This window comes from Notolepis coatsorum, assembly GCF_963971535.1.
Source record: "Notolepis coatsorum genome assembly, chromosome: 10".
Classification (NCBI taxonomy): domain Eukaryota; kingdom Metazoa; phylum Chordata; class Actinopteri; order Aulopiformes; family Paralepididae; genus Notolepis; species Notolepis coatsorum.
In genome coordinates, this window is record NC_140174.1 from 101,876,034 (window position 1) to 101,889,945 (window position 13,912).

At 44.7% G+C, this 13,912-nt stretch overlaps 1 protein-coding gene across 1 annotated transcript in view; it reads right to left on the reverse strand.

Moving 5' to 3' along the window:
• msh3 (mutS homolog 3 (E. coli)) overlaps positions 1–13,912 on the reverse strand; it is a 202,776-nt gene that overhangs the window by 63,488 nt on the left and 125,376 nt on the right. The window lies entirely within an intron of this gene.

A 13,912-nucleotide genomic window follows, 5' to 3' on the forward strand; every position in this document is an offset into this window, starting at 1 on the left:
GTAATGCAGTAAAGCAGGGGTCAGCAACCTTTTTGACATGGAGTGCCTGTTTGAAATATAGTTGTAACTAGTGTGCCTCAACAATATTCCATGCATCGTAATTTTTTTTTCTCATAATCAGGTATTTTTAATGATAATTTTTACATTATTACATCATTGTTATTGTTATTATTAACAATATTATTATGATGGTTGTATCAACCCTAAATCTGAGTTGGGGGGGGGGGTGCAATGCAGACAAACAGCTGCATACAGTGCGACCATTTCACTCACATTTGCCCATTCATTTTTGGACACATCACACACCATCGGTGTGTGTACTGTACGTGTGCTGTCATAGCTCCACCTACAGGCCTAATGGAGAACACCAGGAGAACACCAGTATGTGAATGGAGGGTGAATGTGAGGTATATGTGTAAATAAGTTTTGATTGATCGCAAGACTACACTGTAAAAAAATAAATAATAATAAGTTACCAGAACTTAAAAATATTGAGTTCAGTTACTGTGCATTAAGGTTTTCAGTTTTCAATCCATAATAAGTTAACAGAAAAATAAGTACACAACCACATTATTTCAACCTAATAAAACTATGTTTATTGTCATTGTTTTAAGAACACAAGTCGACTTGGTAATACTCACATTTTGAGTAAAAACAATTGCTTTTAACATGTGCAATGTTCAATGAAATAGAAAAATAAATAATAAAATGTGTTGATTAATCACACTGGTCACAATGGTGACCGTAATAATGTTTTTGTTATAAGGCTCTGCAAATGCAGGCACGCGTGCCTAGGGTTGCCTACCCCTGCAGTAAAGGGTCACAGTTTATCCTCCCTTATGGATTTGTATTTATTTATTCCTCAATTTGTTAACATGCCCATTTAACAGGACCGCCAGGACGCTCTCCCGTCTCCGTAGAAGACACGGTAGAATACTGAACGCTGATTAATTTGAATGTGCTAATGTATCATCGCATCATTTTTTAACACATGCTTTCAAAAGGAATCGAAGAATCGCTGGCTTGTGAAACAAATATGCAGCAACGCGTACCATCACAACCAATGCAAATTGTCCATGGAAATGGTGATTGCATGAAGCCTAGTGTCTTTTACTAATGCAATGATAGTTGATGTACCCATGTATTGTATTCTCACCTCCAATAACAAAAACAAAAAAAAAGGAAAACCTGCCTACAAATATATTCAAGATTCAAGATTGTTTATTGTCGTGTGCACAGTTAAACAGACAGTTTGCCATTGCCATACAATGAAAATCTTACTTTGCTTGTCCGCCCTTCACACAAAACGTAACTAAAAAAACAAAACAAAAAAATAATTTTAGCACAAAAAAATAAGGTAAAGATTGATAAATATAATATTTACCACATATTTACCATACATTTACCATGAATTTACCACGAATTTACCATAGCATGTACACACGCAGACTATTCCCTTACATTTTCACAACATGTTTTCAAAAGAACGTATCACAATCCAAATCTGCATAATATCACATACATACATGCGAGTCTGTATTATCTGATTGGACTATTAATTTGTTGACTTATATGAAACCTACAGTAGCAGTGTCCTACAGATCCTGTGTTGTGAATGAGCTACCGGGATTTTCAGACTATAAGCCGCGCCTTTTTTCGACCCTGCGGCTTATATAACAGTGCGGCTAATCTATGGATTTGTACAGCTAACGGCCACTAGGGGACCTCCTAAATGTATGGATTTTACAGGTTACAGTCCACCACCTTTAACTTTATGGGCTCTATGGCCGGTCAGACAGACATTATGAGAATGAGACAGTTTGTGCAAAGGAAGGAAAGCAGCCATCAAGAGCACAAACTCAATTCCAGCTGTGATTCCTGGGGGCACAACGAAGCATCTGCAGCCACTCGACATCAGTGTCAATCAGTGTTCAAAGTGGCACTATGCGTTCAGTGGGAGGCGTGGATGACTAGCGGCGATAAATTATTCACCAAAACTGGTCGCATGCAAAAAGCAACTTTCGCTCAAGTTTGCGAGTGGATCCTGACAGTGTGGAGCAGTGTCAAAACATCCACGATCACCAACGGGCACTTCCTCAAACAGCCATCTCTTTCCCGACAATCCCGTCTGTGCACGAACCCTTACATATGGTAATTAAACATTAAAACACCTGCGGCTTATAGTCCAGTGCGGCTTATATATGTCATTACACATCATTCAATTTAGCTGCTGCGGCTTATATTCAGGTGCAGCTTATAGTCAGAAAATTACGGTAGTCCTGCGGTGAACTAGAATGGTAACACAGAGGGTGGCTGGGTAGTGTAGAGGTCTAAGCACTCGCATACCACCGCAGAGCCCCGGGGGTTCAATTCCCGGCAGCAGTACCTCCGGCTTAGTCAGTCATGGGAAGCCGGTGGGGGTATGAGTCCTGGTCGGGGGGCCTGTTCAACAGGTCTGGGGGAGATAGCATGAACCTCCGCGCGAGTTACGCTCTCCCAGTAAAACTTTTAGCCGTCAAGTGAAAAGAAGCGGCTGGCAACTCTACATGTCAAGTCAAGTCAAGTAAATTTTATTTATATAGCACATTTCCAGGCAGCGGCAGCTGGCACCAAAGTGCTTCACAGGCAGGTTGATAAAAACAAAATAATATGATGCAAGATATAAGATTAAAAACATAGTAAAGCAATTAAAGTAATAAAAACAGGTAGGACACAGTAAAACAAAGAGGATAGAAGGGCCAGGGGTCTAGTGGTGATTAAGTGGGGGGGAAGGCCAAGGAGAACAGGTAGGTTTTTAAAAGTGATTTAAAAGCCTGCACGGTCTGGGCGGTCCGTACGCTGAGGGGGAGGCTGTTCCACAATCTAGGCGCTGCGGTGGAGAAGGCTCCGTCTCCCCTAGTCTTGAGCCTAGTTCTAGGCACCACCAGTAGCAGCTGGTCAGCTGATCTGAGGGATCGTGGGGGGTGTGGCGGTGCAGGAGTTCGGACAGATAGGGAGGAGCCGTGCCATTTAGTGATTTAAAAACATTTAGGATTAATTTAAAATCGATCCTAAAGCGGACCGGCAGCCAGTGGAGCGAGGCCAAAACTGGGCTGATATGTTCATGTTTTTTTGTTTTGGTGAGGAGGCACGCGGCTGTGTTCTGCACCAGTTGTAGGCGGCGAAGCAAGGATTTGTCGATGCTCGTGTAAAGGGCATTGCAGTAGTCGAGGCGAGTGGTGACAAAGGCATGTATCACCGTCTCTAGGTTACTTTGGGAGAGGTATGCCTTTGTCTTCGCCAGGAGTCTAAGGTGGTAAAAACAGTTTTTGACTACGGCGCTGACCTGTTTGTCAAATTTTAAATTGCTGTCGAAGATGACCCCGAGGTTCCTGACAGAGGTGGAGAGGTTTGGACCCAGGGGACCAAGTGCGTCAATGAGGGGGGTCGAGGGGGCACTATTAAAAACAATGACCTCAGTTTTCCCTTCGTTTAATGTCAGGGAGTTTTCAGACATCCAGCACTTGATTTCTGCCAGGCAGTCAAGTAGTGGTGTTATTGATGTTTTCCCTTGGGTGGGTTTTAAGGGGAGGTAGACCTGCACGTCATCGGCGAAGCAATGGAATAAGATGTTATGTTTTGCCAAGATCTGGCCTAGGGAGAGTATATATAGGAGGAAGAGAGTGGGACCCAATATCGAGCCTTGGGGCACCCCGCAGGTGAGGGGGGCCACAGAGGAAGTGAAGTCACCAAGTTGGACAGAGAAGGTCCTATTACTTAAGTAGGACCGGAACCAGTCTAAGACGGGGCCCCTAAGGCCTACGTAATGCTCGAGGCGAGCTAAGAGGATGTGGTGATCTACCGTATCAAAGGCGGCTGTGAGGTCAAGGAGTAGTAGTAGGGATGAGTTACCTGCATCAGCAGCTGAAATCAGGTCGTTTAAGACACGGAGGAGGGCCGTTTCAGTGCTGTGTCGTGGTTTAAAGCCAGATTGGAATTTATCATGGTTGTTGTTGTGTTCAAGGAATGATTGTAGCTGTATGTAGACTATGACATGGGTCTAAAATTGGCGAAGACAGAGGGATCGAGGTTGGGCTTCTTTATCCGGGGCTGGACCACAGCATGCTTGAAGGCAGCCGGGACACATTCAGTACTGAGGCAGGCGTTTAGTAGAGGTAATAATGTGAGGAGGACAGGGTCAGGTACTTCCTTTAGGATGCACGAGGGGAGTGCGTCTGAGCGGCAATTTGTTGGTTGCAGGTGTTTAATGGCATCAGAGAGGGAGGAGAGGGAGACCGGGGCAAACTGGTCAAAACAGCAGGCAGTGGGTGGGGGGGGGGGGGGGGGGGGCAAGGGGGGCAGGGGGGAGAGAGATCTAAGGGCAGAGACTTTGCTGATGAAAAAGTGTTGGAAGCCTTCACATAGAGCTAATGAAGGTACGACAGAGGGAGTGGCACAGGGGTTGATGAGGGAGTTTAGGACTTTGAACAAGGCCTGGGGTTTATTTGAATTTGTTGTGACTAGGTTAGAAATGTAAGTTGTTTTTGCAATTTTGACAGAGCGCTGTGTAGGATTTGGAGGGAGACATGCAACCTGTCCTTCCTCCACTTCCTCTCGGCACGTCTACATGCACATCTAAGGCCCTGTTTAGACGGAAACGCTAGCAGGTGAATCCGCAAAAATATTTTTTCGGATGTGCCTTTTGTTTATACGGCAACAGCGTTTTTACGGGGAGAATCTGCAATAAAAGTGAGACCACCTTCCTGGGTGGAATTCCTAGAAACGATAAACCTTTGCGCTATCATCTAAACTGTCAAACCGCATAAAACTATGACGAAAGGGTCGTCAAGGCTCTCGTTGTGTACTGCTTACGTCACAGGCATGCGCCAGTAGCCGAGAAGCGTAAACAAAGCATGTCTGATTCTATCCATGGCGATCACCTGAAGGCTACGCTGACTTTTTTTTTTTTTTTTTAACTTTGACCAGTCAGCTGGTTCTTTTTAGCGTTTATCGCTTTTTCGTCGCATTCATACTTGGTCAAGTTCGACCGACAGAAGCAGGCTGAAAGGGTTCAGATGGGGGGAAAGACACTCTGGGAAAGGCACGGCTGCCGTCCGGGATTCGAACGCGCTCAGCCCCAGATCCGTGCGAGCGCGGTTGTCCACGGCGCTGAAATAGCACTCGCGGTACGTGGTGAGCTACTGGAGCTCCCCCGGCTACGTTGACTTTTAAATACACAAGAATCAGTCCCGCGGCTATCGCAACTATTAGTGACTGGAGCCACTGTCTGTGAGTGACTCTGCTTTGGTCCAATCACATTCCCCCACCCACAGTCTGCGAATCAGAGGCAGAGTAGGGCGGGTCTTCACAGCACGGTCATATGACATCTGCGCCAATCGTGTGACAGCGGGGCTCCGTCGTCTCGAGTCTTTACAGCCTCGTCTGCACGCAGAATTCCATCCCAAAACACTAGTCTAAACGCAAAATTAAAAGTGAGACCGCAAGACGACTTCTGCGGTTTCTGCTGAGACTCTCTCCGTCTAAACATGGCCTAAGAGTACGTGTGGATTCCTTTAGCCAGGGTGTGGGGAGGGGTTTTATGCGTTTAGTTTTAAAAGGTGCTACAGTGTTTAAAATATTGGTGCATGACTCGTTGAACATGGAGAGATAGTCATCGATATTTGGGACACTGTTTGCATTTAAGACACATATTGGGGAGCTGAAGAAGGCATCAGAAAAGTGGGCAGCAGTGTCAGAGGTAAACGTGCAGGATTTTTTTGTAGGTACATGAGGGGAAATAGCAGAGCAAGGGATTTTAGTGGAGAAAACAATAGGTGAGTGGTCAGAAAAAGCAGCAGCACATATATCAATTATATTGACAAATAGTCCAAATGACAGGACGAGATCAAGTGTGTGTCCTTTTTCATGCGTTGGTGCTGTGACAGATTGGGTGAGGTTGAAAGAGTCAATGAGATTTAGGAAATCTCGCGACAGGGGATGTGATTCGCAACACACATGGATATTAAAATCGCCGCATAGGAGAATGTGATCGTATCTAACCATCAGTCCGGAGAGGAAGTCCATGAAGTCATTTAAAAAGTCCTTATTGTATTTAGGCGGGCGGTATATGACGGCGCAGAAGACGACGGATGACAAGCTTAGTTCAAAAGATTGAACTTCGAAACTAGCGTATTTCGCTGCCGGCTGTGAGAGGCGGCAGTGGAGAGTGGATTTGAACACCGAGGCTATTCCACCCCCTCTGCCCGAGGAGCGAGGGGTGTTGAAAAAAGTGCAGTCGGGGGGGAGAAGTTCGGAGAGTGGCAGTAGCTCGCCAACTTTGAGCCACGTCTCGGTAATGAACATGAAATCCAGGCCACGGGAGGTGAAGAAGTAGTTTATAATGAACGTCTTGTTGGCTATTGACCTAGCATTCAACAGGGCTAAGTGGAAGTTTAGCTCTGGGCTAGCCGGTGGTGGGGCGCGCTCCAGCCGCCGAAGGAATACAGCGATGATGCGGGGGGTCCCGCGTCGGCCCAAGAGGAGCAGGGCCAGGAGAGGGGGCGACGGCAGACAGTCCCGGTCCCGAAAGTGGCAGCAGGGGCTCGGGGGAAACAGCACAGAGCCAGCGGTCTCTGGGGAGCAGAGAGCGTTGGGCTGCAGGGAGATAGCATCCATCATAGAGGGGACCATGACGTTGATCATGGACGAGGAGGCCAGCAGGTAGGCCTTGATTTTGACGTGTACACCGCCTCGTTTTCCCCTTCTCCTGTAACGTTTTTTACGTAAGGAGGCACAGGGAGGGCGTCGTAGGTGAGCAGGGATGTTCAGGAGAACGGGGGGAGACTTGTCACTTTCTCGCCCAAACAATGTGATGAAAGCGTTTCGCTGAAGGCTCTTAGGTTTAAAAGAGCTTGTCGATCATAAACCAATAGGGTGGAGATGTCCCGGCAGAAGATACATAGAAGCAGAGTAATAACAAGCAGGAGACAAAGCGGACAGTACCGACGATGCCGACGGCTAGCCGACACAGGCGCCATGTATCGGAGGAGGTAGTCTTCACCAGTGGTTCTCAACTGGTCTAGCCTCGGGACCCAACATTTTCCTTAGTCATTAAGTCGCGACCCAAATTTTTTAGCCACTATGATTTATTTCAAAAAAAAAAGATTTGCAGTGATACACAATCTTTCATGCACTGTTAAATCTGCCGGAGCTTATTCTCATCCTTGTAGCCTCCCTGCCAGCACTATTTGTCTATGGAGATGTTCACCTTCTTTGCAGGGCTATAACTTTTTAAATTGTATTGCAAAATTGACATTACTATGGCCCATTCAACATCAATTATCTATCGTTCAGGATGTAGGAACGTTTTACTTTTTCATTCACACATTCATACAAAAATACGGTCTAGAGTATAAATATGTTTTTATCGTTTTCTGCAGTATTTCATAGAACGTGAGTTATAAAAAATTTCAACTGTACATGATCCCAGACGTTATGACTCATCATGCGCGTAATTATTTATTATTATTATTATTATTATTATTATTATTATTATTATTATAATAATAATAATAATAATAATAATAATAATAATAATAATAATAATAATAATAATAATAATAATAATAATAATAATAATAATAATAATAATAATAATAATAATAATAATAAATAATTATGCTTCTTAGCAGACTTCTTAGCTTAACATAACAGACCTACAGTAAGTTTGGGGGAACTAATGGGATAACTGGGGTTGCAACAAAAGTGCAACTAGGGCTAAAAAAAACACAATGAAATACAAAAAAAATTATAATAAATAATATATCCTTCTTAGCAGACTTCTTAACACATTCCCTGCCACGCACTTTCAGCATCTTATACCATTCTCTGCCAGTACTGTAAGTCTATGGAGATGTTCACCTTCTTTGCAGGGCTATAACTTTTTAAATTGTATTACTAAATTGACATTACTATGGCCCATTCAACCCATACTATGGCCCTCTTACCGTTGGGCAATGAGACTGGAGCAAAAATATCCCAGTTATTTGATGGGGATCGAGTCGATCCATTTCCGGTTTGTATAATACTAATACAGGCCCAAATCATGAGGATTATTGAGTTATGGCAGCGATCCATATCCACGGTGTGTGGCTAGAGTCCCGCGACGATATGCGAGTGGCCGGACGCATTTAGGAGACGCACCGAGACCCAACCGGCCATTTCCGGTTTGGCAACTCGCCGATCATCATTGCAGAGTTGTGCCGAGTCCCACTGTATCAGACAAGGCTCCGTGAGGGAAATATGAATAACATGGCGAAAATATAAAATATGATCTCAATAACGTCGTACGCTAACGTCGTGGATTGTCAGAATTCGCATGAACTTGAAACACGTCGTACAACGTGATTGGCGGGGAAAGTGTTAACATCCCAGGGAACTAATGGGATAACTGGGGATGTTGTTTGCTCCTGACAAGAGTCTCAAAGTCTGGGGTGATGATAGACAAAGCAACTCTGAGGTCATGCTCATGGCTGAGAAGCCACTTTCACAAAGATAGGTAGTGCAAAAAAATTATTATTAAAAAGAAAATATATATATATTATATTATACTATATATTAAACCTATTAATATATAGGTTTGTAGGCAGGTGGGTGGGTGGTTATGTATTATTATGTACGCAGTATACAGTATATGCATGTATGTAGTGATGCACGATATATCGGCCGCCGATATAATATCGGCCGATATGGCAGTTTTTTTACACATCGGTATCGGTCCGATATCAAGATAGGACCGATATTAAAAAAAAAAAAAAAAAATCTTTTTACATGTTTTGGCCTTAAATAGTTTCAAAATATCAGTAATTTCTGAAAATAAGATACAAAAGTAAAAAAAGTATGCGTTTTGGAAAATAGCTCTTTATTTGATTATCATAAAAAAGTTTTCTATACAGAGATATCGACATCGGTAAATATCGGTATCGGCCAGAACAGCAATATTAATATCGGTTATCGGTATCGGCCACAATTTTCACATCCGTGCATCACTACATGTATGTACTGTGTGTATGTATGTTTGTATTAACACGTATCTTTTGAATGTATTCTGGTATTTTATAACATGTATATTTTTGTATTTTTGTATTTAATTTTACAAAACAGGGGAAGTTCTCGATAAGCCTCTAGGCTTCTAACTTCTCCTTCACAATATGGTTAGAACTTATTATGCATTTTTTTAACTTTTGTTTAACTGTGTTAATAAATAAATAAAAAAATAAAAAATAATAAAATATATATATTTTTGTAACTTTATTAATTTTTTTACACACATCCGCGACCCACTCAAAATGGCCCTGCGACCCACTTTTGGGTCGCATCCCACCAGTTGAGAAACACTGGTCTACACCCTTCCCAGACTGACAGTAGGGCAGCATGTGGTGGTCTACACCCTTCCCAGACTGACAGTAGGGCAGCATGTGGTGGTCTACACCCTCCCCAGACTGACAGTAGGGCAGCATGTGGTGGTCTACACCCTCCCCAGACTGACAGTAGGGCAGTATGTGGTGGTCTACACCCTTCCCAGAATGACAGTAGGGCAGCATGTAGTGGTCTACACCCTTCCCAGACTGACAGTAGGGCAGCATGTGGTGGTCTACACCCTTCCCAGACTGACAGTAGGGCAGCATGTGGTGGTCTACACCCTTCCCAGACTGACAGTAGGGCAGCATGTGGTGGTCTACACCCTCCCCAGACTGACAGTAGGGCAGCATGTGGTGGTCTACACCCTTCCCAGACTGACAGTAGGGCAGCATGTGGTGGTCTACACCCTTCCCAGACTGACAGTAGGGCAGCATGTGGTGGTCTACACCCTTCCCAGACTGACAGTAGGGCAGCATGTGGTGGTCTACACCCTTCCCAGACTGACAGTAGGGCAGCATGTAGTGGTCTACACCCTCCCCAGACTGACAGTAGGGCAGTATGTGGTGGTCTACACCCTTCCCAGACTGACAGTAGGGCAGCATGTGGTGGTCTACACCCTTCCCAGACTGACAGTAGGGCAGCATGTGGTGGTCTACACCCTCCCCAGACTGACAGTAGGGCAGCATGTGGTGGTCTACACCCTTCCCAGACTGACAGTAGGGCAGCATGTAGTGGTCTACACCCTCCCCAGACTGACAGTAGGGCAGCATGTGGTGGTGTACACCCTCCCCACGCAAACGCACACAGAGAGTAACAATGCATCTTCTCTCGACACAACCATCAAGCCTACTCCTAACAAGGTCAACTTCCATTAATGTGGATTTCACACTGAAGAAAGGAGAGAAAAGGAACAGGTGCAGAAGGGAAGTTGTGTAACTAAGACAAAATGACAGCCAGAGAACTTGTGAAGAACCTCCCGTCCCTCATTACCGTGGTCACAGGGGTGGCTGCTGATAACAAGGGATCCGACGACACCCAGAGCTCAGTCTCCACAGCGCCCTGCTCCTGATTGAACCACCAGGCAAGAGAACCAAACTGTACTGGTTCCATCTGAATCCCAGCTAATAGATGTCAACCAGTACTCGGCACCTATAAATCTGACTTCCCCCGGTCTCCGCTGCCCTTCACTGCGCTCCCTGTCAACAGCCCCGTCAACGGACCGAGCACAGGAGTGGCGGGAGTCACCATGGCGACGGCACATACCCTATAGGAGGGGGTGTGGCAAACATGCCACTGCATCTCATCAGACGATTTGTATAGTGCGTATTTGTGCGCATCTGGTGTGTGTGTGTGTGTGTGTGTGTGTGTGTGTGTGCGCGCGTGTGTGTGTGTGTGTGCGTGCACTGGGTATGTCAGACTCTGGGGAAATAATGTCTAGTTAGTGCTCTGTATTTCCTCCACAGAGTGACACGCCCGAGTGCTCCAGCGTTTTTAAGTGGTGCCTTTGTTTTTAGCGAACATATGTAGAAAAAAGCCGGTAAGACTTTTTAAAGCGATTCCTCCGGTAATTGGCCGGGTGTCGCAGCACGCACCGGATAGCTTACACGTCAGACAGGTTCGCGGGTGTGGGTTTACCTCCACTGTTAGGCCTTTCACACCGTGCCGGAGCCGGTTCCTGAACGTAATTTCGAACCGGCCGGCATGTTCACACCGGGAATAATTGATTGGGAACATGACAGAGGCTTTAGTTCGGCCCTCTAAGAAAACACTGAGCACAGATTTTTCATGTTCCGAAAACAATTATTCCCGGTGTGAACGTGCCGGCCGGTTAGAGTTTAAGTTCGGGAACCGGCTCCGGCACGGAGCCCGGCCGGTGTGAAAGGCCTATATATGTGACGGTGCTGTTGCGTGTGTACTGCGTTCCCTTTTAAAAGTGGACCAACCCGGTCCAACGAGGTGGTACTGTAGGTCAATAGACTGTATTGGACATTGTGGAAGATCCTTTCAAGGCCTTTTGTTGGCACCTCCCCCTCCCCCCTGCATCCTTCGTTTCCCCTCCTCTGGTCACCCCGCCTCCATTTTCTCCCAGGAAGCTTAAAGGCAAACTGACAGAATGTAGTGTATTTGATTAGCCGTGTTTTAATAATACATTTGTATCGACCGTGAAGATTTGACCACGCACATGATTAAGCTCTCCGGTTCCACCAGTCAACACAAAACCTAGCGACCTACTGTAGAAACCTGGGCAGTTTTTACACAAGGAGCAAGACGTGTTCATAATATCCCATCTTCTCAATCTTAACCCTGGTCGTTTCCATCTTCCGTGTGTGGTTCTTACCAAGATATTCGTCCAAAATGGACAGGTCAGCTGGGCATGTTAGTATGTGATTTTGCTGTTGTGTTGCTGGGCACTGGCAGAGTTGAACAAGTGTGTCAAATTGACACAATTTGCAACATTGGTCTAGAATAGATAATTCTTCCGTCCCTTCTCTACGTTTTTCGGCCCCATCCCTTGGCATGTCTACACATTCACCCCCGTTGAGAATGCAAGGATCTATGAATATTAAAATTGGCAACAAATACCCGTTGATATTTACTAGGAATTCCAAGTCGGCAGCTCGTATTCTAGGGCTGTCGCGATAACCGCATCACCGCAATCCCACGGTGTGTCAAGTCACCCGCGGTTGGGGAACAGACAACCGCGAGATCAGCGGTAAAATAAAAGGGCCGTCATCATTTTTTACTTCATTTAATGACGAGGCATCCGTTTTCCAGTAGCATGAGCTAACTTCACGTTTCCATACAGTTTACAACTCACAGATGAAATCAGTATTTTTTTTATACCCGGGGACTCGAGCCCCCAATGTATACCTTTTCCTGTATTAATCTGAACCACAGTAGAGTACAGGGGAGCGTTCTCCCAACACTCCCGGGCCAAAGTGCTGGTCATGTAGCTTGCTCAATGTTATGCTAACGTTACACGCAAATAAAGTGCTGCCTCTGTCTACCGTCCCCGCTACACTCTGACTACATCAACGTTTCCCTAACCCCTACTCTCACTTCGTTAACGTTATCATAGATATTATGATCTGTAATGTCAACTGGATATTAACATTGTTTTCAATTTATAACGTTAGCTATATGCTAGCTAGCCTGACTATAACATTAGCTATTGGCTAGTTTCCCCCAATGATGAACAATGACACGAGTTATGATATTTAACTAGCTATGTATGTGCATTCACATTCACTAACATTAAAATAGTGTTATAATAACGTTAAATGTTCACTCAAAAAACGTTAGTTTTAAGTTGGAGAAGGGATGTGTGACTGACTATTGGCTGCTTGCGTAGACCAGACCTACAGCATATATCCCACAACGCATCACTCTTAACACATTGGGCGCTGGGGGTTGTGCCCATCATTGTACCCAGTCTGCCACCGTTGATGGATATGGATGTTTACCTTCTTTGCAGGGCTATAACTTTTTTAATTGTATTGCTATGACATTACTATGGCCCATTCAACATCGATTATCTATCGTTCAGGATGTGGGAACATTATATTTTTTCATTCATACATTGTTGTGTTAATACCGTCTAGAATATAAGTATGTTTTTAAGCTTTTCTGCTGTAATTCCAAAAACGAGAGTTATAGGCCCTGACGTATGATAGATTAGCGATTGGCGTTTCTTTCCTATACACGCTATATTAAAAAATTCAAATGTATATGATCGGTATACATTATGCTTCATCATGCGTGAAGGAAAGGGGGGGGTCGTTTATAATTCCTTGATCGTCAGTAACGGCTTTATTTAGTATGGGTTGATATATTGATCAGATGGTTTGCAGTGAAATGAATAAACAATCGGGCTGAAAATAACGTTACTGTCCTCTTACCGTTCGCCGATGAGACTGGAGGAAAAATATCCCAATTATTTGACGCCGATCTCCTAGATCCATTTCCGGTTTGTATGGCGCAATAAACGCCGAAATCATATCGATTATTACGTTTAGAAAGCGATCCAAATGCACTATAGTGTTTGTCTGGATCCACGTAACAAGATGTTACTGCCGGAGGGATTTCCTCGATGCACCAGCGCCACTTCTGGTTTTGGCGAGAGTGTAACTCGCCCGACCATCCACCAGGCGGCGGTAATGAGGCGTTGCAATCTCATACAGGGTCCCGCTGCAGTCCGGAGGTTGGCTGGATGAATTATGAAATATTAATCCCAAAAACGGCGTAAGTTGTTCTTGGCGTTCAACACATGGCGGGCAAAAATGGCATAACTCGTTCTTGGCAACCAATGTGTTAAAGGAGCAGGCAAATCTACTGTTATCACATTTCAGAACGTTGAGGGACAAATGGATAGATTATCAAACATGTTTAAAATAGTTTCGGGACTCCTACGACCTTAGAATTGTTGTCTAATCACGATCGCGGGTAAACTCGCATGTCTTAATAATAAAAAATATATATACAGGTATATATTAAAAAAAGTTATTTATTTTTA